The sequence below is a fragment of the Erinaceus europaeus genome, chromosome 5, assembly GCF_950295315.1.
Source record: "Erinaceus europaeus chromosome 5, mEriEur2.1, whole genome shotgun sequence".
Lineage (NCBI taxonomy): Eukaryota > Metazoa > Chordata > Mammalia > Eulipotyphla > Erinaceidae > Erinaceus > Erinaceus europaeus.
Window position 1 is genome coordinate 59,506,658 of NC_080166.1, and position 18,998 is coordinate 59,525,655.

At 42.0% G+C, this 18,998-nt stretch overlaps 1 long non-coding RNA gene across 2 annotated transcripts in view; it reads right to left on the reverse strand.

The window, feature by feature from the left end:
* Positions 1–1,696: 1,696 nt before the first annotated feature.
* The window catches only part of LOC132538615 (uncharacterized), a 720,469-nt gene continuing 703,167 nt past the window's right edge, over positions 1,697–18,998 (reverse strand). For both annotated transcript variants that reach the window (XR_009549958.1, XR_009549957.1), the window contains exon 4: positions 1,697–1,943. This is a non-coding gene — a long non-coding RNA (uncharacterized LOC132538615). The remainder of the gene's footprint in view (positions 1,944–18,998) is intronic.

Consider the following 18,998-nt stretch of genomic DNA (forward strand, 5'->3'; position numbering starts at 1 on the left):
TGTGTAAGACCTTGTTGCTGAACTCTATCACCATGTGGGAATGTTATGGGGGGACAGGGAAAGCTGGCATTTGTTCCCCTAACATTAAAAATTTCACCACGCATCATCTCAACAAAGAATTGAGGAGAGAACATGGTTACTCAAGTACTTTAAACTTTTATTTGGGAAAATTGAGAACATTCACATGTTAGGGCATGAGAGGAAGTGAGAGAGAGAGAGAGAGAGAGAGAGAGGCCAAGTTAACACTTACATGATGGTCCCCAGGCAGAGAGTGAGAGAGCTCAAAGGTCTAGTTTTATTTTCCCCCCAAATAAAAGGATCTTTAGGGGAATCAGGCCGGTTAAGCACAGGTGGTACAAAGCGCAAGGACCTGCGTAAGGATCCCAGTTTGAGCCCCAGCTCACCACCTTCAGGGGAGTCGCTTCAGAGGTGGTAAAGTAGGTCTGCAGGTGTCTATCTTTCTCTCCCCCTCTCTGTCTTCCCCTCCTCTCTCTATTTCTCTCTGTCCTATCCAACAACAACAACATCAATAATGACTACAACAATAAAACAGCAAGGGCAACAAAAGGGAATACATAAATAAATTTTTTTTAAAAAAAAGGATCTTTATTTTCTTATTATTACCACCATTGCTGGGCCTGATGCTACCACAATGAATCTACAACATCTGGTTGCCCTTTTCCTTCTGTTTTCTGATAGAGACAGGCCAGCCAGAAACCATTTCTTTGTCCCTGAGCTGTTTATCCAGCTGGGACACTAGGGAGTGGCCACTCCAACTGCAAACTCCTGGCCCCCTAAACTGGTTCTGACCGTGGCACTGACTTCAACTCAGTGTCATGGCCACTTGTAAGCCTGAAGACATTTTCAGTTTTAGTAAGCAACCCGGAGTCCCCTAAATCTTACCAACTAGACTTTGGGCTCTTAGGAAAATAAAGCTGGGGCCAAAGGTCTAGCTTTTTTTTTTTTTAAATAACCCAAGCCGTTCCTCCACCTTTCCAAGACACACCTGTAACTACTCCTTCCTATTTTCTGGCGGTAGCTTGTCCCTCAACAGGAACAACACAGATGGTGCAGTGGTCACTCTAGGTCTGCCTCTCCATCTTTTTCTCTCAGGACAGAATGAGAACATTTGTCTGAGGAAGGCAGCTAAGTGATTTTGCAGTGCATGTTTGAGACCCTGGTGGTGAACTAAGAAAAGAAAGAAAACTTGTAAAGAAAACAAGTAGGTTCTCAAAGGTCACCTTTTGCTCTAATCATTAGCTTTTTTAGAAGTATTAAATTCAGCTTCTGTTAGTGCTGTCTTATGAGGCAGTGAAGGGTGGGAGAGACCAGCTCCAAGATGGTCACTGATAAGCCTCACTTCCTGGACTTGACCAAGTGTAATTCACACTCACATGGGAAGGCCTCAACAGTGTCACAAAGAAGATACTAAAGAAATGATAGAATGTGACTTTCTGACCAAGGTCTTGATGTCATAAGAACCTGTCTCTTGCTCTCTCAGGGATCTCTTGCTTGGAGAGAAATCATGTGCCACACTGTGTAGACAATGAAGTAACTGTGTGAGTGTACCACACAACAAGGCCATTTCCCTGCAAAGGCAGCGTCTGGAAGGAGATCTTCAAATGTAAACGAAGCTTTCTTTGACTTAAGTTACTTTTCTTTCGTAATTTTTTAAAATATTTATTTATTTCCTTTTGTTGCCCTTGCTGTTTTATTGTTGTAGTTATTATTGTTGTTGTTGTTGTTGGATAGGACAGAGAGAAATGGAGAGAGGAGGGGAAGACAGAGAGGAGGAGAGAAAGATAGACACCTGCAGACCTGCTTCACCGCCTGTGAAGCGACTCCCCTGCAGGTGGGGAGCCGGGGTTGGAACGGGGATCCTTATACCGGTCCTTGTGCTTTGCGCCACCTGCGCTTAACCCGCTGTGCTACAGCCCGACTCCCTTCTTTCATAAATTTATTTGATTTGATAGGATAGAGAAAAACTAAGAGGGAAAAGGAGGGGGGAGAGGGAAAGGGAGAGTGAGAAAGAGAGAGAGAGAGAGAGAGGGAGAGAGAGAGAGAGAGAGAGAGAGGGAGCCTCCAGCAGCTTCCTCCCAGCAAGTGAGGGTTGGGAGGCTTGAACCTGGGTCCCTGCACATTGTAACATTTGTTCTCAACCATTTGTGCTGCCACCGCCTCCCCTCCCCTCCCCCCTCTCCCTCCCTCCCTTTCCAGAGCACTGCTATAGATGTCTCTTCATTTCTATCTCCTCTTTCTCTCTCAATTTCTGTCTTTACCTAATAAATAAATAAAATACTAGAAAGCATATAAATAAATGCAAAAGAAATGCTTCAATATGTTCTTTGAGGGAATAAATTATGTTATAACAATAAAATTAGTTTTTTTGTTGTTTTTTTTTTACTTATCAGTTGCTAGTAAGTTATGTCCTATTGCGTTTTTCTTGAAGTACCAGTGTCAGTAACTTAAAACAAATACCCACCCCCTGAAATTAAAGGCAGTTAGTCAGCCAATCCTGATTGATTTAGATCAGGGCACTGCTCAGCTCTGCTTTTGGGTGCTGTGGATTGAACGTGGGAGCTCAGAGCCTCAGGCAACGAACCATTGTTTTGCATAACCATTAAGCTGTCTCCTGAGCTCAACCCAGATTTTCCACACACACACACACACACACACACACACACACACACACACACACACACACACACACACACACTATACAGTTTTGTGATTTTTCTCACAGCGTTTTATGTCTGTGCTGGGTAAAGGGAAATGCCATCTTCCCTGAAGATACTTAGATTCATCTCAATTTTAGTTTTAAACGTAACATCTAAAACAATGCCAGGTTTGATTTAAAAACACAAAAAGTTGTAGTAGAGAGCCTGGAGCAACTTGTATCCACATCCCACTAAGAAATGCAAAGTGCAGATTCTAGCATTGTGTGTGGTAGGAAGGACTACAAGCTAGACGGAGTGGGGCTATGAATGCTGGTGGGGAATGCAGAGATGATTTAACACAATCCCCTTAACAAACTTAAGAGGAAATGAAGGACCTGGAGCATTCCCACAGTTAGTAGATAAGTAGTAGAGCTGATATTAGAACCCTTGTAATTGGTATTCCACGCATTGTTCCATACGGCCCTAGGGTTTTACAAAAGCCATTTGGGACAGTTTGGACATTGGCTAGAACTCTTGCGGTTTGATTATCCCAATTTTCCCTGATAGTCGAGATCTCAAAGTAGCAGTAGGTCATTGCAGCTTTGTTCCCAGCTCTGGGAGAAAGAAAGAAATTCTAATTACACAACCATCACTGGACGAATAGGGCCTCTCAATCAACATCTGAGTACTTGCTATATGCCTGGTTCCGTGTTACACCCTAGGAATACAAAGTAGGTCTCAAATAGCCCTGAAGTTTAGGAAATTAACAGTTTAGTGGAGAAGGAAAAAAAAAAGAGAGCGATTATTATTATTATTATTATTGTCACATTATACCCTCAAACCAGCAGTGAGGAAGACATATTCCAAATAAAAAGCAAGCATCAGTTGTCCAAGATGCATGTTTTGGTTGTTTTAGACAGGACACAAATATTCAATTCCATCTTCAACATCCCTCTACCAAATCTTCTATAGCAGGAAAATGCAAAATAAATAATGGTCAAATAAAGTAAAACTAAGTTCACCCTTTAGTTCTAAACCTCAACGCAAGGGAATACAGTGAACTGCAGTGTAGTCGAGGTAGCAAACATTTTTCTAGCCTCGTTGGAGATGAATGAGCTTTGGCTAAGGGGGAACAATCTAACATTCCAACCAACACTTTAGATCCTGATCTGCTCATATGAAGCAAAAGTAACCATGGGAGAGGTAGGATGAATGAACTAATTAGGACTCTGATATTCTGGATGAAGCACAGTCTTTTTCTAAAGACCTGGAAGGGAATGATTCAGAGACAGACCCTATCATTGATATTTAACTCTTAGAAATCCTATATACTTCCATCCTGACTTCCCTGGGCAGATGACCTCTCTAGAGCCCCACCACACTAGGGAAAGACAGAAACAGGCTGGGGGTATGGACCCACCTGCCAACACCCATGTCTAGCGGAGTAGCAATTACAGCAGCCAGAACTCCCACCTTCTGCACCCCATAAAGAATTTTGCTCCATACTACCAGTGTGTGTATTTGGGGGGGGGGGGACATTAGGGGAAAAATGACTAGAAGGCTCTGAACTCCAACTGCATCAGGACCCGGAGACAGAAGAGGAAAAAAGAAGGGACATTTGGATGTAGTTATAGGTGTATATGTAACTTGGAAAGGAAAAGAAGATTGGACCATACAAAAAAAAAAAAAGGGCAAATACATACAAATATAGACAGACAGTTGTAGAAATAATATTTAACCCATATCTGCAATCTTGGAAGAACTGCTGTAGCTTCCAGTGGAAGGACTGGGGACACAGAACTCTGGTGGTAGGAACAGTGCTCAGTGTACCCCTATTGTCTTATAATTTTGTAAGTCAATATTAAGTCACTAATAAAATTATGTATATATGTATGTATATATATATATATTTAATCAAGCAAACAACAATAACTAAAAGAAATCCCATCTATTAGCACAGGGTTGGGGAGACTTTGTTGAATTAAAATGATTTTTTCAGGCCTTTAACCTCCATGTCTCCCACCCTTCCACTGGTAAACCCAGCCGTTAGCTACTTAAAATCTAATGAACTCCTCCTCTGTACCAGGGCAGTTGGAAACCTTGCCCAAGACACTGCTTCCTCCCTAGAGTATACTTTTGTTTCCTTCCTGCCAGATAATTTTCTTGAATCTCTACTTCAGTTTTCTTTGCAACTTCTAAAAAAAAAAAGGTCAGATTTGAATCAATTCTTTTTCACTAGGCCCTATCCTAAGTAGATAAATATTTATTATGCTTAATCGTAGTTTGCCTTTGAGTCAACAGAAGACATGAACCTTTCAACAGTGTTGCTGGCCGTCCATATTAAGCTTTAAGTATTTTTAGATAGGTCATGAGAAGTGAAACAAACATTTCAAATGATGGCAGTTCTGCCATTCTCCAGTGAGCCCTTTTTCATGTTTGAAAGTCATTGCCCAGCTAACCTTGGCATTGCACAATAAGACAGTCTGACAGAATCTGATGACTATCTTATGAGGAAGTGCAGCTACCTTCAACAAAAAGCAACAGTGCGGCAACTCTTGTCCAAAAAAGTTTTGCTTCCAGTCTTGTCTTTCCATAAGTAAGATGCAAGAACTCACAATGCAAAGTATTAATATTCTAGTTTTGCTTTTTATTTTATTTTTATTTTATATAAAATAGTCTTTTAAAACTGTATTTTATTTGATAGAACACAGAAAACTTGAGAGGGAGGAGAAGGTAGAGAGGGAGACACAGAGAGACACCTGCAGCCCTGCTTTACCACTCGTGAAGATATCCCCCTGCAGGTGGGGACTAGAGTCTTGAACCTGGATCCTTGTGTATGGTAATATATGTACTCTGGAGCACCAATGCCCGGCTCTCAATTTATTAACTTTAAAAATTTTATTTTTAATTTGTATATTATTATTATTAATATTAATATTTATTCCCTTTTGTTGCCCTTGTTGTAGTTATTATTATTGTTATTGATATCATCATTGTTGGATAGGACAGAGAGAAATGGAGAGAGGAGGGGAAGACAGAGAGGAGGAGAGAAAGACAGACACCTGCAGACCTGCTTCACTGCCTGTGAAACGACTCCCTTATAGGTGGGGAGCTGGGGGCTGGAACCAGGATCCTCATGCCGGTCCTTGAGCTTTATGCCACATGCGCTTAACCCACTGTGCTACCGCCCGACTCCCTATATTTTATTTTTAAACCAGAGCACTGCTCATCTCTGGTTTATGGTGGAGAGGGGGATTGAACCTGGGAGTTCAGAGCCTCAGGCATGAGAGTCTCTTTGCATAACCTTTATGCTATCTCTCCCCCACCCCCTAGAGCTTACCACTTTTCAGAAACATTGGATTCACACATTTTTGTCTGTTAAACCTGTGATTCTCCCTCTAAAACCACTTTCTCCACAGAAAATAAACATTTGATAACATTTTTTTTTTTCAGATTATGATCTGTAGGAGATTGGTCACTTGATTTAGGTCTCAAGTTCAATTCACCCATTGGTTGTGTGTTTACAACAAGGCAGGACCTCTAACCAGGTGCTGGGGACACAAAGATAGTGAACATATGCTCTATAAGCACATAGGTAAACTAGAGAGCTCTAATGAGGTATATGGTGACTAAGGAGGAGAGGGCATGGAGGCACGATTCTTCCTGACTGAGAGCAAGTGCCGGCATCATTACCACTTCCATTTGTCATCCAGTTTGTTTCATCCACAATGTCTTTTCTTCTCCTTCTCCTCCTTCACTCCTCCTCCCCCTCCTCCTCCTCCTTCTTTTTAAATTATCTTTATTTTTTAGATTGAGACAGTCAGAAATTGAGAGGGAAGAGGGTGACAGGGAGAGATAAAGAGATACCTGCAACACTGCTTCACCACTTGCAAAGCTTTCCTCCCCTTCAGGTGGGGACCAGGGGCTAGAACCTGGGTCCTTGCACACTGTAACATGTATGCCCAAGCAAGTGTGAAACCACCTGGCCCCTGTTTTTCTTTTTAAAAGTATATTTTACTTATTTTAATCAAAGGAACACACACTGGTGCACTGCTTAGCTCTGGTTTATAGTGGTGCAGGGGATTGAACCTGAGACTTCAGAGTCTCAGGCATGAAAGTCTTTCATGAAAGAACCATTATGCTGTTTCCCTGCCCTCCCAATGTTTGTTGACATTCTGATTTTATACCTCAATGTAGCTGCCTTCCATCCCCTTTGCTAACTATAGTAAACATTCACAATTCTTTATAATTCAGCCCTTTTCTTGTGTTTCAACTTCCTCTTCTTCTTTTTACCAGAACACTGCTCAGCTGTGGTTTATAGTGGTGTAAGGGGATTGAACCTGGGATCTTGTTGCCTTAGGCATGAGTCTCTTTGCATAACCATTATGCTGTAAAACCACTTCCCTCCATGTTTCAACTTTGATGCTCCTATACTCCTTACCAGCTTCCCTTCCAGAAAGCCACTTTGCTTCCTTGCTCAGAGAACAAATATTTCCTCTCTCTCTCCTCGTCTTTCTGATATCCATCTTCTACCTCCAGTATTTGCTGGGGCTTGGTGCCTACTTGGTGAATCCACTTTTCCCAGTGGTCATTTTTTCCCAGTTCTTTTGTCTGAAGGAGACAGACAGAAATTGAGAGGGAAGGGAGAGAGAAAAAGAGATAGATAGAGAATAAGAGACACCCGCAGCCCTGCTACACCACTTGTGAAGCTTCCCTCCTGAAGGTGGGGACAGGCGGCTTGAACCCTGATCCCTGAACATGGTAACATGTGCACTCAGTCAGGTACAGCACCGCCTGACTCTCCACATCCAGTGTTTTAAGTGAAGAGGGCTACACCACTAGCTCAAGACTAAGACACAGAGATCTATACTAGAAACACATCATTCTGTCCCCTTGGGAATTTATTGCATCAGGTTTGTCCTTTTGCTATTTTGTTTCACCAAACTTTCTCTTTGGCTTCTTTGCATTGAGCTATAGTGTCTTTTTTAATACAATTAGCAGTGTTTAGTTCATCAGACGAGTGCAAGTTTTACATGTCTGACCCTGGATTTGACCCCTGCGATTGCTCTGCTAGGCATAAAAAAATGAATGAGGGTTGGGGAGATGGCACAATGGTTATGCAAAAGGACTTTCATGTTTTTTTTTTCAAGTGTGACATAGAGTCAAATCCAGGGCCTGATATATGCACAACAGGTGTCCCCCCTACCGACCTAGCTCCCTGTCTGATTTTCATTTTTTAATTTTATTTATTTTTCCTTTTATTGCCCTTTTAAAAAAATTGTTGTTATAGTTATTATTGCTATTGTTGATGTCATCATTGTTGGATCTGACAGAGAGAAATGGAGAGAGAAGGGGAACACAGAGAGGGGAGAGAAAGACAGACACCTGCAGACCTGCTTCACCGCTTGTGAAGCAACTCCCCTGCAGGTGGGGAGCCAGGGCCTCGAACCGGGATCCTTAAGTCAGTCCTTGCGTTTTGCACCACGTGTGCTAACGCCTGACTTCCCCCTGTCTGATTTTCTACTTCTTTTTAGGAGAGACAGAAAGACCAATGCTCTGATCCACCTACTGTTCTTCCTGGCCATGCAAGGACTGAACCCAGGGCCTCATGCAAGGCAAAGGCCCTGTCACCAACTTTCCTCCCCAAGGCCCTGACAGCTCAGCTCACTGTTGTTTTCCTTGTGCAGCCCGGACGTCACATATATTTTACCACCCTAGATTACTTTTTCATTCAGAGAGAGAGAGAGAGAGAGAGAGAGAGAGAGGGACAGGAAAAGAGACAGAGAGGGGGAAAGGCACCAAAGTGTCACAGATAGCTCTAGGGACCGACATTTTTCATGTGCTACTGGCAATTGCTCTCATGTTCTGCCGCACAGTCAGCATTTCCATATCGCAGTGAACAGAACTGGAGTATTTGATCAACTTTGTTTTCTACAGTGTGTCTTCGGGTAGTTGACGATAAACTGCTATCTGACACATTAAATACTTTTAGTATTAATGATGATGGTTATTTATACAGAACATTGGTCCAGTAACATAAATATAGAGAATAGTAACTATAAATTTATCCCATTCAATGCCCAGTAATGAAAGGGTAAGAAATTCTTCCTCTTACTTTCTCTAGGGAAGTTTCTCCCTCCTTCCCTCTCTTTCTTTCTTCCTTCCTCCTTTCCTTTCTTTCTTTCTTCCTTTCTTCCTCCTTTTCTTTCTTTCTTTCTTTCTTTCTTTCTTTCTTTCTTTCTTTCTTTCTGTCTTCTTGTTCTTTTTTTTAAAGATTTTAAAAAAATATATTAATTTATTTTCCCTTTTGTTGCCCTTGTTTTTATTGTTGTAGTTATTATTGTTGTTGTTATTGATGTCATCGTTTTTGGATAGGACAGAGAGAAATGGAGAGAGGACGGGAAGACAGAGAGGGAGAGAGAAAGATAGATACCTGCAGACCTGCTTCACCGCCTGTGAAACGACTCCCCTGCAGGTGGGGAGTCGGGGTCTAGAACCAGGATCCTTAAGCCTGTCCTTGAGCTTTGCGCCATGTATGCTTAACCTGCTGCGCTACGCCTGACTCCCTCTGTCTTCTTTTTCTTCTTTTATTTTTATTATCTTTATTTATTGGACAAAGACAGCCATAAATCAAGAGGGTAGGGAGAGATAGAGAGGGAGAGAGACAGCCCTGCTTTACCACTTGTGAAGCTTTCCCTCAGCAGGTAGGGACTTGGGGGCTTGAACCCAGGTCCTTGTGCATTGTAATATGTGCGCTTAACCAGGTATGCTCCCACCTGGCCTTGGGTCATAGCTTTTGACCCCTTCCTGAGTGAATGCACTAGTGGCAAAGATTTGAGAGCTTGCTTATTTAAGGAAAAAATATTTTATCTCTCTTTTTAAATTTATTTATTTACTTATTTTTGCCTCCAGGGTTATCACTGGGGCTTGATGCCTGCACTATGAATCCATTGCTCCTGGATGCTGTTTTTTCCCTTTTGTTGCCCTTGTTGTTTTATCATTGTTGTGGTTATTATTGTTGTTGTTATTGATGTCATTATTGTTGGATAGGACAGAGAGAAATGGAGAGAGGAGAGGAAGACAGAGAGGGTGAGAGAAAGATAGACACCTGCAGACTTGCTTCACCACTTGTGAGGTGGTCCCCTTGCAGGTGGGGAGCTGGAGGCTGGAATCGGGATCCTTACACCGGTCCTTGAGCTTGGTGCCATGTGTGCTTAACCCGCTGTGTTACCGCCCACCCCCCTATTTTATCGCTTTTAAGGTGATTTAATAATGATTAACAAGATTGCAAAAATAACAGGGGTATAATTCCGCACAGTTCCCACCACCAGATTTCCATGTCCCGTCCTCTCCATTGTAAGCTCCACTGTCCTTTATCCCTCTGGGAGGATGGACCAAAGATCTTCATGGGGTGTAGAAGATAGGAATTCTGGCTTCTGTAATTGCTTCTCTGCTGGACCTGGGTATTGGGAGGTGGATCCACACCCCCAGCCTGTTTCTGTCTTTCCCTAAAGGGGCAGGGCTTCTGGGGAGGTGGGGTTCCAGGACACATTGGTGAGGTCCTCTGCACAGGCAAGTCAGGATGATAAACTATCATCATGACATAGCTGGAGACCTTGGTGCTGGTTATATAGAGATGAATAAATTGTGATGTTTGGGCAAAGGGCCTAGCTGGGAAAACACTGAACTTCCATATCTGAGGTTTCTGCTTTGATCCCCAGCATGACCTGTGGGGCCTTGGCTTGTCTCTGTCTCTCATCTTTTCCTCACATCAAACTACATTTCACATGTAATCAATCTGGGGGGAAAAAAGGGATAAGTTACTTTGTCAAGCTCCTCAGAGCTCAGATGAAGATAGTTTCAGATCTAGATACTCATCTTAAGGTTGATTTATAGCTATAGATGGTGATGCTAAATGTAAAAATTGAATAGCTGAGGCCAGGTGGTGGTGCACCTGGTTGAGTACACAGGTTAGAATGTGCAAGGTTTAAGCCTCCTGTTCCTACCTGCAGGGGGAAAGCTTTGTCAGTGGTGAAGCAGAGCTGCACTTGTCTCTGTCTCTTCCCCTCTCTTTCCTCTCTGTCTCCCCTTCCCCTCTCAATTTCTCTATGTCTCTATATAATAATAAAAATAAATGAAATTTTAAAAATATTTAAGTATCATCTTACAGAATATTTGTTCATTGTAAAGGGTAGGAGGAAAGAAACTTTATCTTTTCAAAGGATGAGACTTAACAGAACTGTTAAACCAAGTTTCACTAATAGACTGAGACCATTTGATTCCCAGTGTTCACAGAACTATAGTGTTCCTATGGTGTGTTTTACTATTTACTTATTTATTTCCACCAGGGTATGGCTGAAGTTCTGTGTCTACATGTCTCCACTTTTCTCTTTTTTTAATTTTTATTTATTTAATATTTTATAGAGACAGAAATTGAGAGGGGAGAAGGAGATAGAGAGGCATCTGCAGTCCTGCTTCACTACTGATGAAGCTTTCCCCCTTGAACTGGGGTCCTTGTGTAGCATAATGTGTGGGCTTAACCAGGTGTGCCACCACATGGCCTCTTGATTCCATTTTTTTCTTGGTGGCCACTTATCTTTCTTTCTTTCTCTCTCTCTTTTTAAAAATTTTTTATTTTGTTGCCCTTGTTGTTTTATTGTTGTTGTTATTGATGTCGTTGTTGTTGGATAGGACAGGGAGAAATGGAGAGAGGAAGGGAAGACAGAGAGGGCGAGTGTGAAGTGAATCCCCTGCTGGTGAGGAGCTGGGGGCTCAGACCAGGATCCTTACTCTGGTCCTTGTGCTTTGCGCTACCTGTGCTTAACTCGCTGCGCTATTGCCCAACTCCCTTTTTCTCTTTTTCTTTGGTAGAGGGTGAAAGACAGAGCAAGACTGGAGAGAGAGAGAGAGAGAGAGAGAGAGAGAGAGATGCAGAGACAGAAGGAGAGACACCTGTAACATTATTCCAGAACTTATGAAGCTTTATTCTTGCAAATGGGGGTTGGGGACTTGAACCTTGGTCTTTGTGCGTCTTAACAGGTGTGATCTACCAGGTGAAGTGTGTCCAAGTACTAGCCCACAGACTACACAACACAGGTCTCCTGCTATGAAGTGTTTACACCAAAAGTGTTTAACCTACATTTAATAGACTAGACACTTTAGGAGAAAAGAACAAGTTTCTTCATGCCAGAAAGAGATGTTAATTGTTAAAAGGCATATATATGGTTGAGCGCACATGTTACAATGCGTAAAGACCCAGGTTCAAGTCCCTGGTTCCCACCTGCAGGTGGAAAGCTTTGGGAGTGGTGAAGCAGAGCTGTAGGTATCTCTCTGCCTCTCTCCCTCTTCCTCTTCATCTCCCCCTTCCCTCTTGATTTCTAGCAGTCTCTGTCTAATAAAGAAAGATAATTAAAAATGAAAGGCTTTTTATAGAACTACTATGCTGTCTTAATCTTACATTAATCTCTAATATTTATTTTTATAAGTTATTTATGTTTCCTTTCTCTGTGATAGGACAGAAAGAAGTTGGGTAACGGTGGTGGATGGTGGCATACCTAGTTGAGCACACTTGTCACAACGTGTAAGGATCCAGGTTTGAGCTCCCAGCCCCCACCTAACAGGGGGAAAGCTTTGCAAGTAGTGAAGCAGGGCTACAGGTGTGTCTTTCTGTTTCTCTTTCTGTTTATCACCCCCTCCCCTCTCAATTTCTGGCCATCTCTATCCAATAAGCAAATAAATAAAGACAATTAAAATATTTTTAAAAATATTAAAAGAGAAATTGAGAGGGGTGGGGAGCTAGAGAGAGAGAGACAGAGATAGATAAAGGGAAAGAGAGATGGGGGAGATAGAGAGATCTACAGTACTGTTTCATTGCTCATGAAGCTTCCTCCTGCAGGAGGGGACTAGGGGCTTGAACCTGAGTCCTTGCACATGGCAATGTGTGTGCTCAGCTGGTTGAGCCACCTCTCTAACACTGGTTTTTAAAACAATGTTTTCCTTTAGACTATTAACTAGATTAAAATCTTGTTGATGCTGTGGCATTGCCATGATATTCTAGATTTAGCAAATGCCATTAAACATTACTTTGATTCAAGCATATTTTGAACTTGGTTGAACTGGAAGAACATGTGATTTGTTCGTTCTTTACCACACGGAGAGAATAAAGCAAAAGCAGCTTTCCTTGGTCTGGAGGAAAGAAAGTCAGAGAGGGCCCAGTAGCTACACCTTGTTTTTGGAGGGAGAAAACATGCTGGCTCACCCTCTCAGAGCTGCCAGGCAGCATAGTTCTGAGCAGAGCTGCCCAGTTTTTTGCCACTGGCAACTCCACCCTTGCTGCTCCCAGAAACACCCACCAGTCCCCCATCTTTTCAAGCTATGCCATTTTCTTTGTCTACTTGTGAAGTAATAATTTAATAACAGTCCTCATACAATTTAGAGATGTCAATTTAAATATCTTACTGGAGGGGTCGGGCAGTGGTGCACTGGGCTAAGTGCACATAGTGCAAGCGCAAGGACTGGCGTAAGGATCCCAGTTTGAACCCCCGGTTTCCCACCTGCAGGGGCTGAAGCACGTCTGCAGGTGTCTGTCTTTCTCTCCCCCTCTCTGTCTTCCCCTCCTCTCTCCATTTCTGTGTCCTATCTAACAGCAGCAGCAGCAGCAGCAGCAACAACAACAACAGGAAAAAGATGGCCTCCAGGAGCAGTGGATTTGTAGTGCAGGCACCCAGCACCCGTGAGAACCCTGGAGAGAGAGAGAAAAAAAAGATTAGCTAGGGGTCAGGCAGTGGTGCATCCGGTAGAGTACATACATTACTATATATGAGGCTCTGGGTTCAAATTCCCAGTCCCCTCACCTGCACAGGGGTGGAGTGGGGTGGGTGTGCTACAGAAGTGGAGCAGTGCGTGGGTGTTTTCCCTCTCTTCACATTTCTCTATGTCTCTACAAGAAAATAAAGGAAAAAATGAAGGGAAGAAAGAAGGAAGGAAGGGAGGAAAGGAAGAGAAAATGGACAAGAGTGGTGGAACTGTTATACTGACATCAAGCACCAACAATGACCCTGGTAGCAAAAAAAAAAAAAAAAAAAGAAAGAAAGAAAGAAAGAAAGAAAGAAAAAGAAAGAGGGTGGGGGAGAAGGGAGAAAGGGAGCGGGAAAGAGAAAGAAAGAAAAAGAATAGCTAATAGCACTGGAAAAAAAAATAGAAGAATACAATATAGGAGAACTGGGATGCTTTGGTGTGACCGAAACATTTAAATTAGATACAATGTAAGCAGCACTCTCTGTCCTTAGCCTATTGACTCAGCTGGTGAGAGTCTCCTCATAGATTCAGTTCCTTATAAAGAATGAATAAATTATTCTGTTCTTGGCCACAATCTACAGCCCACTCACAGTGCAGCATGCCAGACACAAAATGCAAGCGGGCCCTGGGGGAGGGGGACTAGAAGATTCCACATTCAGCCCTCCCCCTGCTGAATAACTGAAGGCTGCTGAAGGCAGGTGGGTGGTACCCTCTCCGTAGGAAGAGGGAGACAAGAAACGGTCAATTTCTCATATTGTTGCAAAAGCTTTTCTTGGCACAGAGAGGTATGCTGTTTTCCTCTCCCAAGCCAACTTACCCTTATGCAGAAACAGGATAATAGTTTCTCAAGACAAAGTTTAATGTTTAACTTAATGCTACTATAGTTTTAAACCATTATACAAGTTCTAGAGAAAAATGATTCATTTTGGTAAAATAAACTTATTTAAATATTCATGCCGGCATATAAACCTGTTACTCTTTTTCTGTGAATACCAAATAAATATGAAGAAATCATAAAAAAAAAGTGGAGGTTAATCACTGGCATCTGATAAGGAAAAAATTGAATACTTCCCATTTAAACACAGCAGGTTACATCCACTAACAACAGATAAGGATGCTTCAGTTCTCCCATGAAAAACTATATTCTTAAAAATAAATAAATAAACAAAAAGAAAAAAAGAAAAACTGTATTCTTTTTGTTGTTTTGTGTTTTTAAATAAGGAAACGGAGCTCAGTCCTGCATGGGTCCACCATCATCCCAGGGGCACCCACCCTTTTTTCCCTTTCTTTTTGATCGATGGTGAAGGACAGAGGGATAGTGAAGAAGGAGATGGAGGAGAAGAGAGAGGAGAAACACCCACAGCACTGCTCCAACGGATCTGGAAGCTTCTTTCCCCTGCAGGTAAAAACCTACATTCTTAAGTCAGCTTTAATGCAATGTCTCTAGGCATAACTTGGACAATATGTGTTTTCAGCAGATTGAAAGTTTCTGAGTGTTAGCTTATCATGGAAAATATAGACTTAATGTTTCCTGGATCTGATGTTTGACTAGAACAAACGTGTAGTGAAAATAATGACACCTAATGTCACTGCCACTATTTTTTTTCTTTATATTTCTCCCAACATTTTGAGCACAGAGAACTCTCTCCTATTCACTTTAAAGAAAGACCTCAAATCTTGCTTGAAAATATATTTTAAAGAGTAAAAGGGGGGCAGTGGGTAGATAGTTATGCAAAGAGACTCTCATGCCTGAGGCTACAAGATCAAGGTTCAGTCCCCTGCACCACCATAAACCAGAGCTAAGTAGTGCTCTGGTGGAAATAACAAGAATAATAAAATAATAATAAATAATGAAAGAGAGTATCAATAGCCACACAGAAACAATAGCTAGTAATGGCTGAAGACTTTGATCTTGTACAACTTCTATGGGACTCTGTATATTTTGTTCACTAGGATATTATTTATTAACTATCATGAAAACAGCTTTCCTCAAAAAGGGGTAATGTAATGGAGAATTTACCAAAATACATTAAAAAACAACACACACACACACACACACACACACACACACACACACACACACACCCAACCTTGATAATCAGCAGAAAGACTTGAATTGCAGGTTTTTAAAACAACTTTTTTTTTTTGCTTTGTTTTTGTTGAAAAGATCAAAAGGCGCTTACAAAGGATTATTTTGAAAGCTGATCTGCAGAATACTTTAGTTAAGATACCAATATCCCCGCCACTGGAAGGTGGAAGGGAACAGAGGCATTTTACTAGATGATTCAATTAGATTCTATGGAGATGGGGCCTGGCAGCCTCCAGTGTCCACCGAAGCCAGGCAGATGTGATAATGATGAATCAGGCAGCAGGACTGTGTGGCATGAAGGCAGTTCTTGGACTGAAGAGTCCTACCAGGCTAAAGGAAGTGGCTGCCATCAGCTTAGTTCTGGGAAGGATGAGAGACAAATATTTTCAGGTCTTTTCTTAATGGAAACATCAAATGTCTGCTTTCAAATAAATCTGCAAACCCTCTAGTACTATGAATCAAATAACTTTAAAAAGCACTGTATTTGTCAAGAAAAACCTGCCACCTACATGTATTTGCTCTGGTAGCTAGTGTTTATGATTTTCAGCCCCAAATTATGGTATTCTCATTCACCTTTGTAGCAGAAACACTGAAGGCCAGCTGCAAACAATCACTTGTTACTGAAAAAAGAAAGTAAAAAGATTCATGACTGTATCTAGTGGGAAAACGAATTCAAAATTATATATTTTGGGTGAAGGTGGAACCAGTATCAACACACACACCCATTGGCATGTGAACTTGTTTCCTATCAGTGAGATAGGAATGTTAATTCTACTGCCCCAACAACTCTGACTCATTAGTAAAAAGAGAGAAAGAAAGAAAGAAAGGAAGAAAAGCTGGCCTTTCACTCGCTTTCATTTTACACACACACACACACACACACACACACACACACACACACACACACACACACACACTTAACAATATGTATTCGTAGTTGCCACTGTACAGTTTCAAATCAGAAAGACCAGGTTTCAAGGTACATATTTCTAGAGGCAAAACTCTGCTATAACTTCAATTTAGTGTTGTGCATCTCATAAAGCATGTACAAACATAAAATGATCAATGTTCAGAACTTATTAGATCAGGTGGCTTAAAAGTGACACATGGTTATATGGAAAACTGGGAAATGTTATGCATGTACAAACTATTGTATTTACTGTTAAATGTAAAACATTAATTCCCAATAAAGAAATTTAAAAAAATGACATGGTTGCCCCCGGCTCCCCACCTGCATGGGAAGTCGCTTCACAGGCGGTGAAGCAGGTCTGCAGGTGTCTATCTTTCTCTCCCTTTCTCTGTCTTCCCCTCCTCTCTCCATTTCTCTCTGTCCTATCCAACAACAACAACAACATCAATAACAACAATAATAACCACAACAATGACAAAACAACAAGGGCAACAAAAGAGAAAAAAATAGCCTCCAGGAGCAGTGGATTTGTGGTGCAGGCACGAAGCCCTAGAAATAACCCTGGAGGCAAAAAAAAAAAAGGGGGACACATGGAATATCCAACATTAACTTGTAAATATTCTAGTACAACATAGAACATCCTTAGAAATAGGCTTTCCAGGGGCCAGCTGGTTGCAGCACAGCACACACTACCTTCACAAAGACCCAATTTTTTTTTAAATTTATTTTTTATTTAAGAAAGGATAAATTAACAAAACCATAGGGTAGGAGGGGTACAACTCCACACAATTCCCACCACCCCGTCTCCACATCCTATCCCCTCCCCTGATAGCTGTCCCATTCTCTATCCCTCTGGGAGCATGGACCCAGGGACAAAGACCCAATTTCAAACCCCACCTTCCTACTTGGGTGAGGGGGAGGAGCTTCATAAGCAATGGAACAGTACTGCAGGTGTCTCTCTGCTTCTATATGACCACCTTCCCTCTCAATTTCTCTCTGTCTCTATTAGAAAGGAACTAAGAGAAGGGGGGAAAAAGGGAAAATTGCCACTATTTTTCTGGAGTTGAGCCCCAGTCATAACCTTGGTGAAATAAATAAATAAATAAATAACCTGTACACACACACACACACACACACACACACACACACACACACACACACACACACTTATGGTAGTGAAACTGTACTTTTAGAAACTTTCAATATTGTAAACTTATATTAAACAAACTGAAACATACATTCCTTCCTATGACTCAATGAGTGAGCTTGTTTTATGAATCAAAATGTTGCAAATGCTGGGTTGTAACTCATCTGGTAGAGTGCGCGTGCGCACACACACATACACACACATACACATACATACACACACATGCACATCTGGGTTCAAGCTCACTGTCCCCACTTGCAGGAAGGAATCTTCAGGAGTAGTGAAGCAATGCTACAAGTCTCTCTCTCTGTTGCTATTTTAACTTAAAAGGGGGGTTTGAGGAGCTGTGGTACATAAAAGGATTCACAGCAGAGAGTTGAGAACAGGTTTAAACAATAGGAGGTTTTATTAGCGTGAAACAGGTAAAAGGCAAAATAAGCAATTTTCATCAGGGGTTAAGAATATGCTGGGTCCATAAAGTCCGAGCATAGTTATCAAATGTTTAGTTCTATAAGATAAACAATTATCAGCTGAGGTATAGTTTGCTCATGGCTGTAGAGGGGTCTTAAAAGTTTACCGGCTGGCAGAGTCACATGTGTTCAGTTCCCAGGAGAAGTAGCCATGGCGGATACCTGGAGCACCTCTGCCAAGATGCTTCTGACCAGGAGAAGAAGCAGCGGCCAAAAAGAGGCTCAGCTGCTCCAAATCCCAGCCTCAGGCTGACATCATTCATATGCTAATAGTCCCAAACTCCTATTGGGGTCACAACAATTCCCCACTTTTGATTATAGACATGGACAATATGTACAGTCTGTATGAGCATAGGAGAAATAAGCAAATTGTCAGTGATTCTAGGGTTACCCCCGCAAGTTCTGCCTTCACCCCAGAGTGCAGGTGCAATAACTGGATATCAGACAAGGCCCTGTTAGCCTGAAGACCTGTGTTCTAGTACCTATGTCTAACCCAGAGACGGTCCATCACTCAGGGGAGCTAAGAACAGAGATTTACAGAGGTGTCCCCAAGTTCAAGTGGCTCCTGGGTGGCTATCAGTGTGTTGGACTGCTGCAACCCATGCTTCAGCTCGTATTCTTGTGAGGAATTCACAGATGAAAGGGGTTTCAGCATGGGTCCAAACAGGACCTGTAAATGATACAGCTAGCAGAGAACGTGTTCAGTTCCCAGGAGAAGTAGCCATGGTGGATACTTGGAGCATCTCTACTGAGATGCTTCTGACCAGGAGAAGAAGCAGCAGTTAAAGAGAGCGACCTGCTTCAAGTCCTGTGCTTTTATACCTTCCCTTCTCTGTGTGTCCCACCTCATGTTGATGTCATTCATATGCTAACAGTCCCAAACTCCTGTTAGGGTCACAACATCTCTCCCTCTGTCCTTGGCCACTCA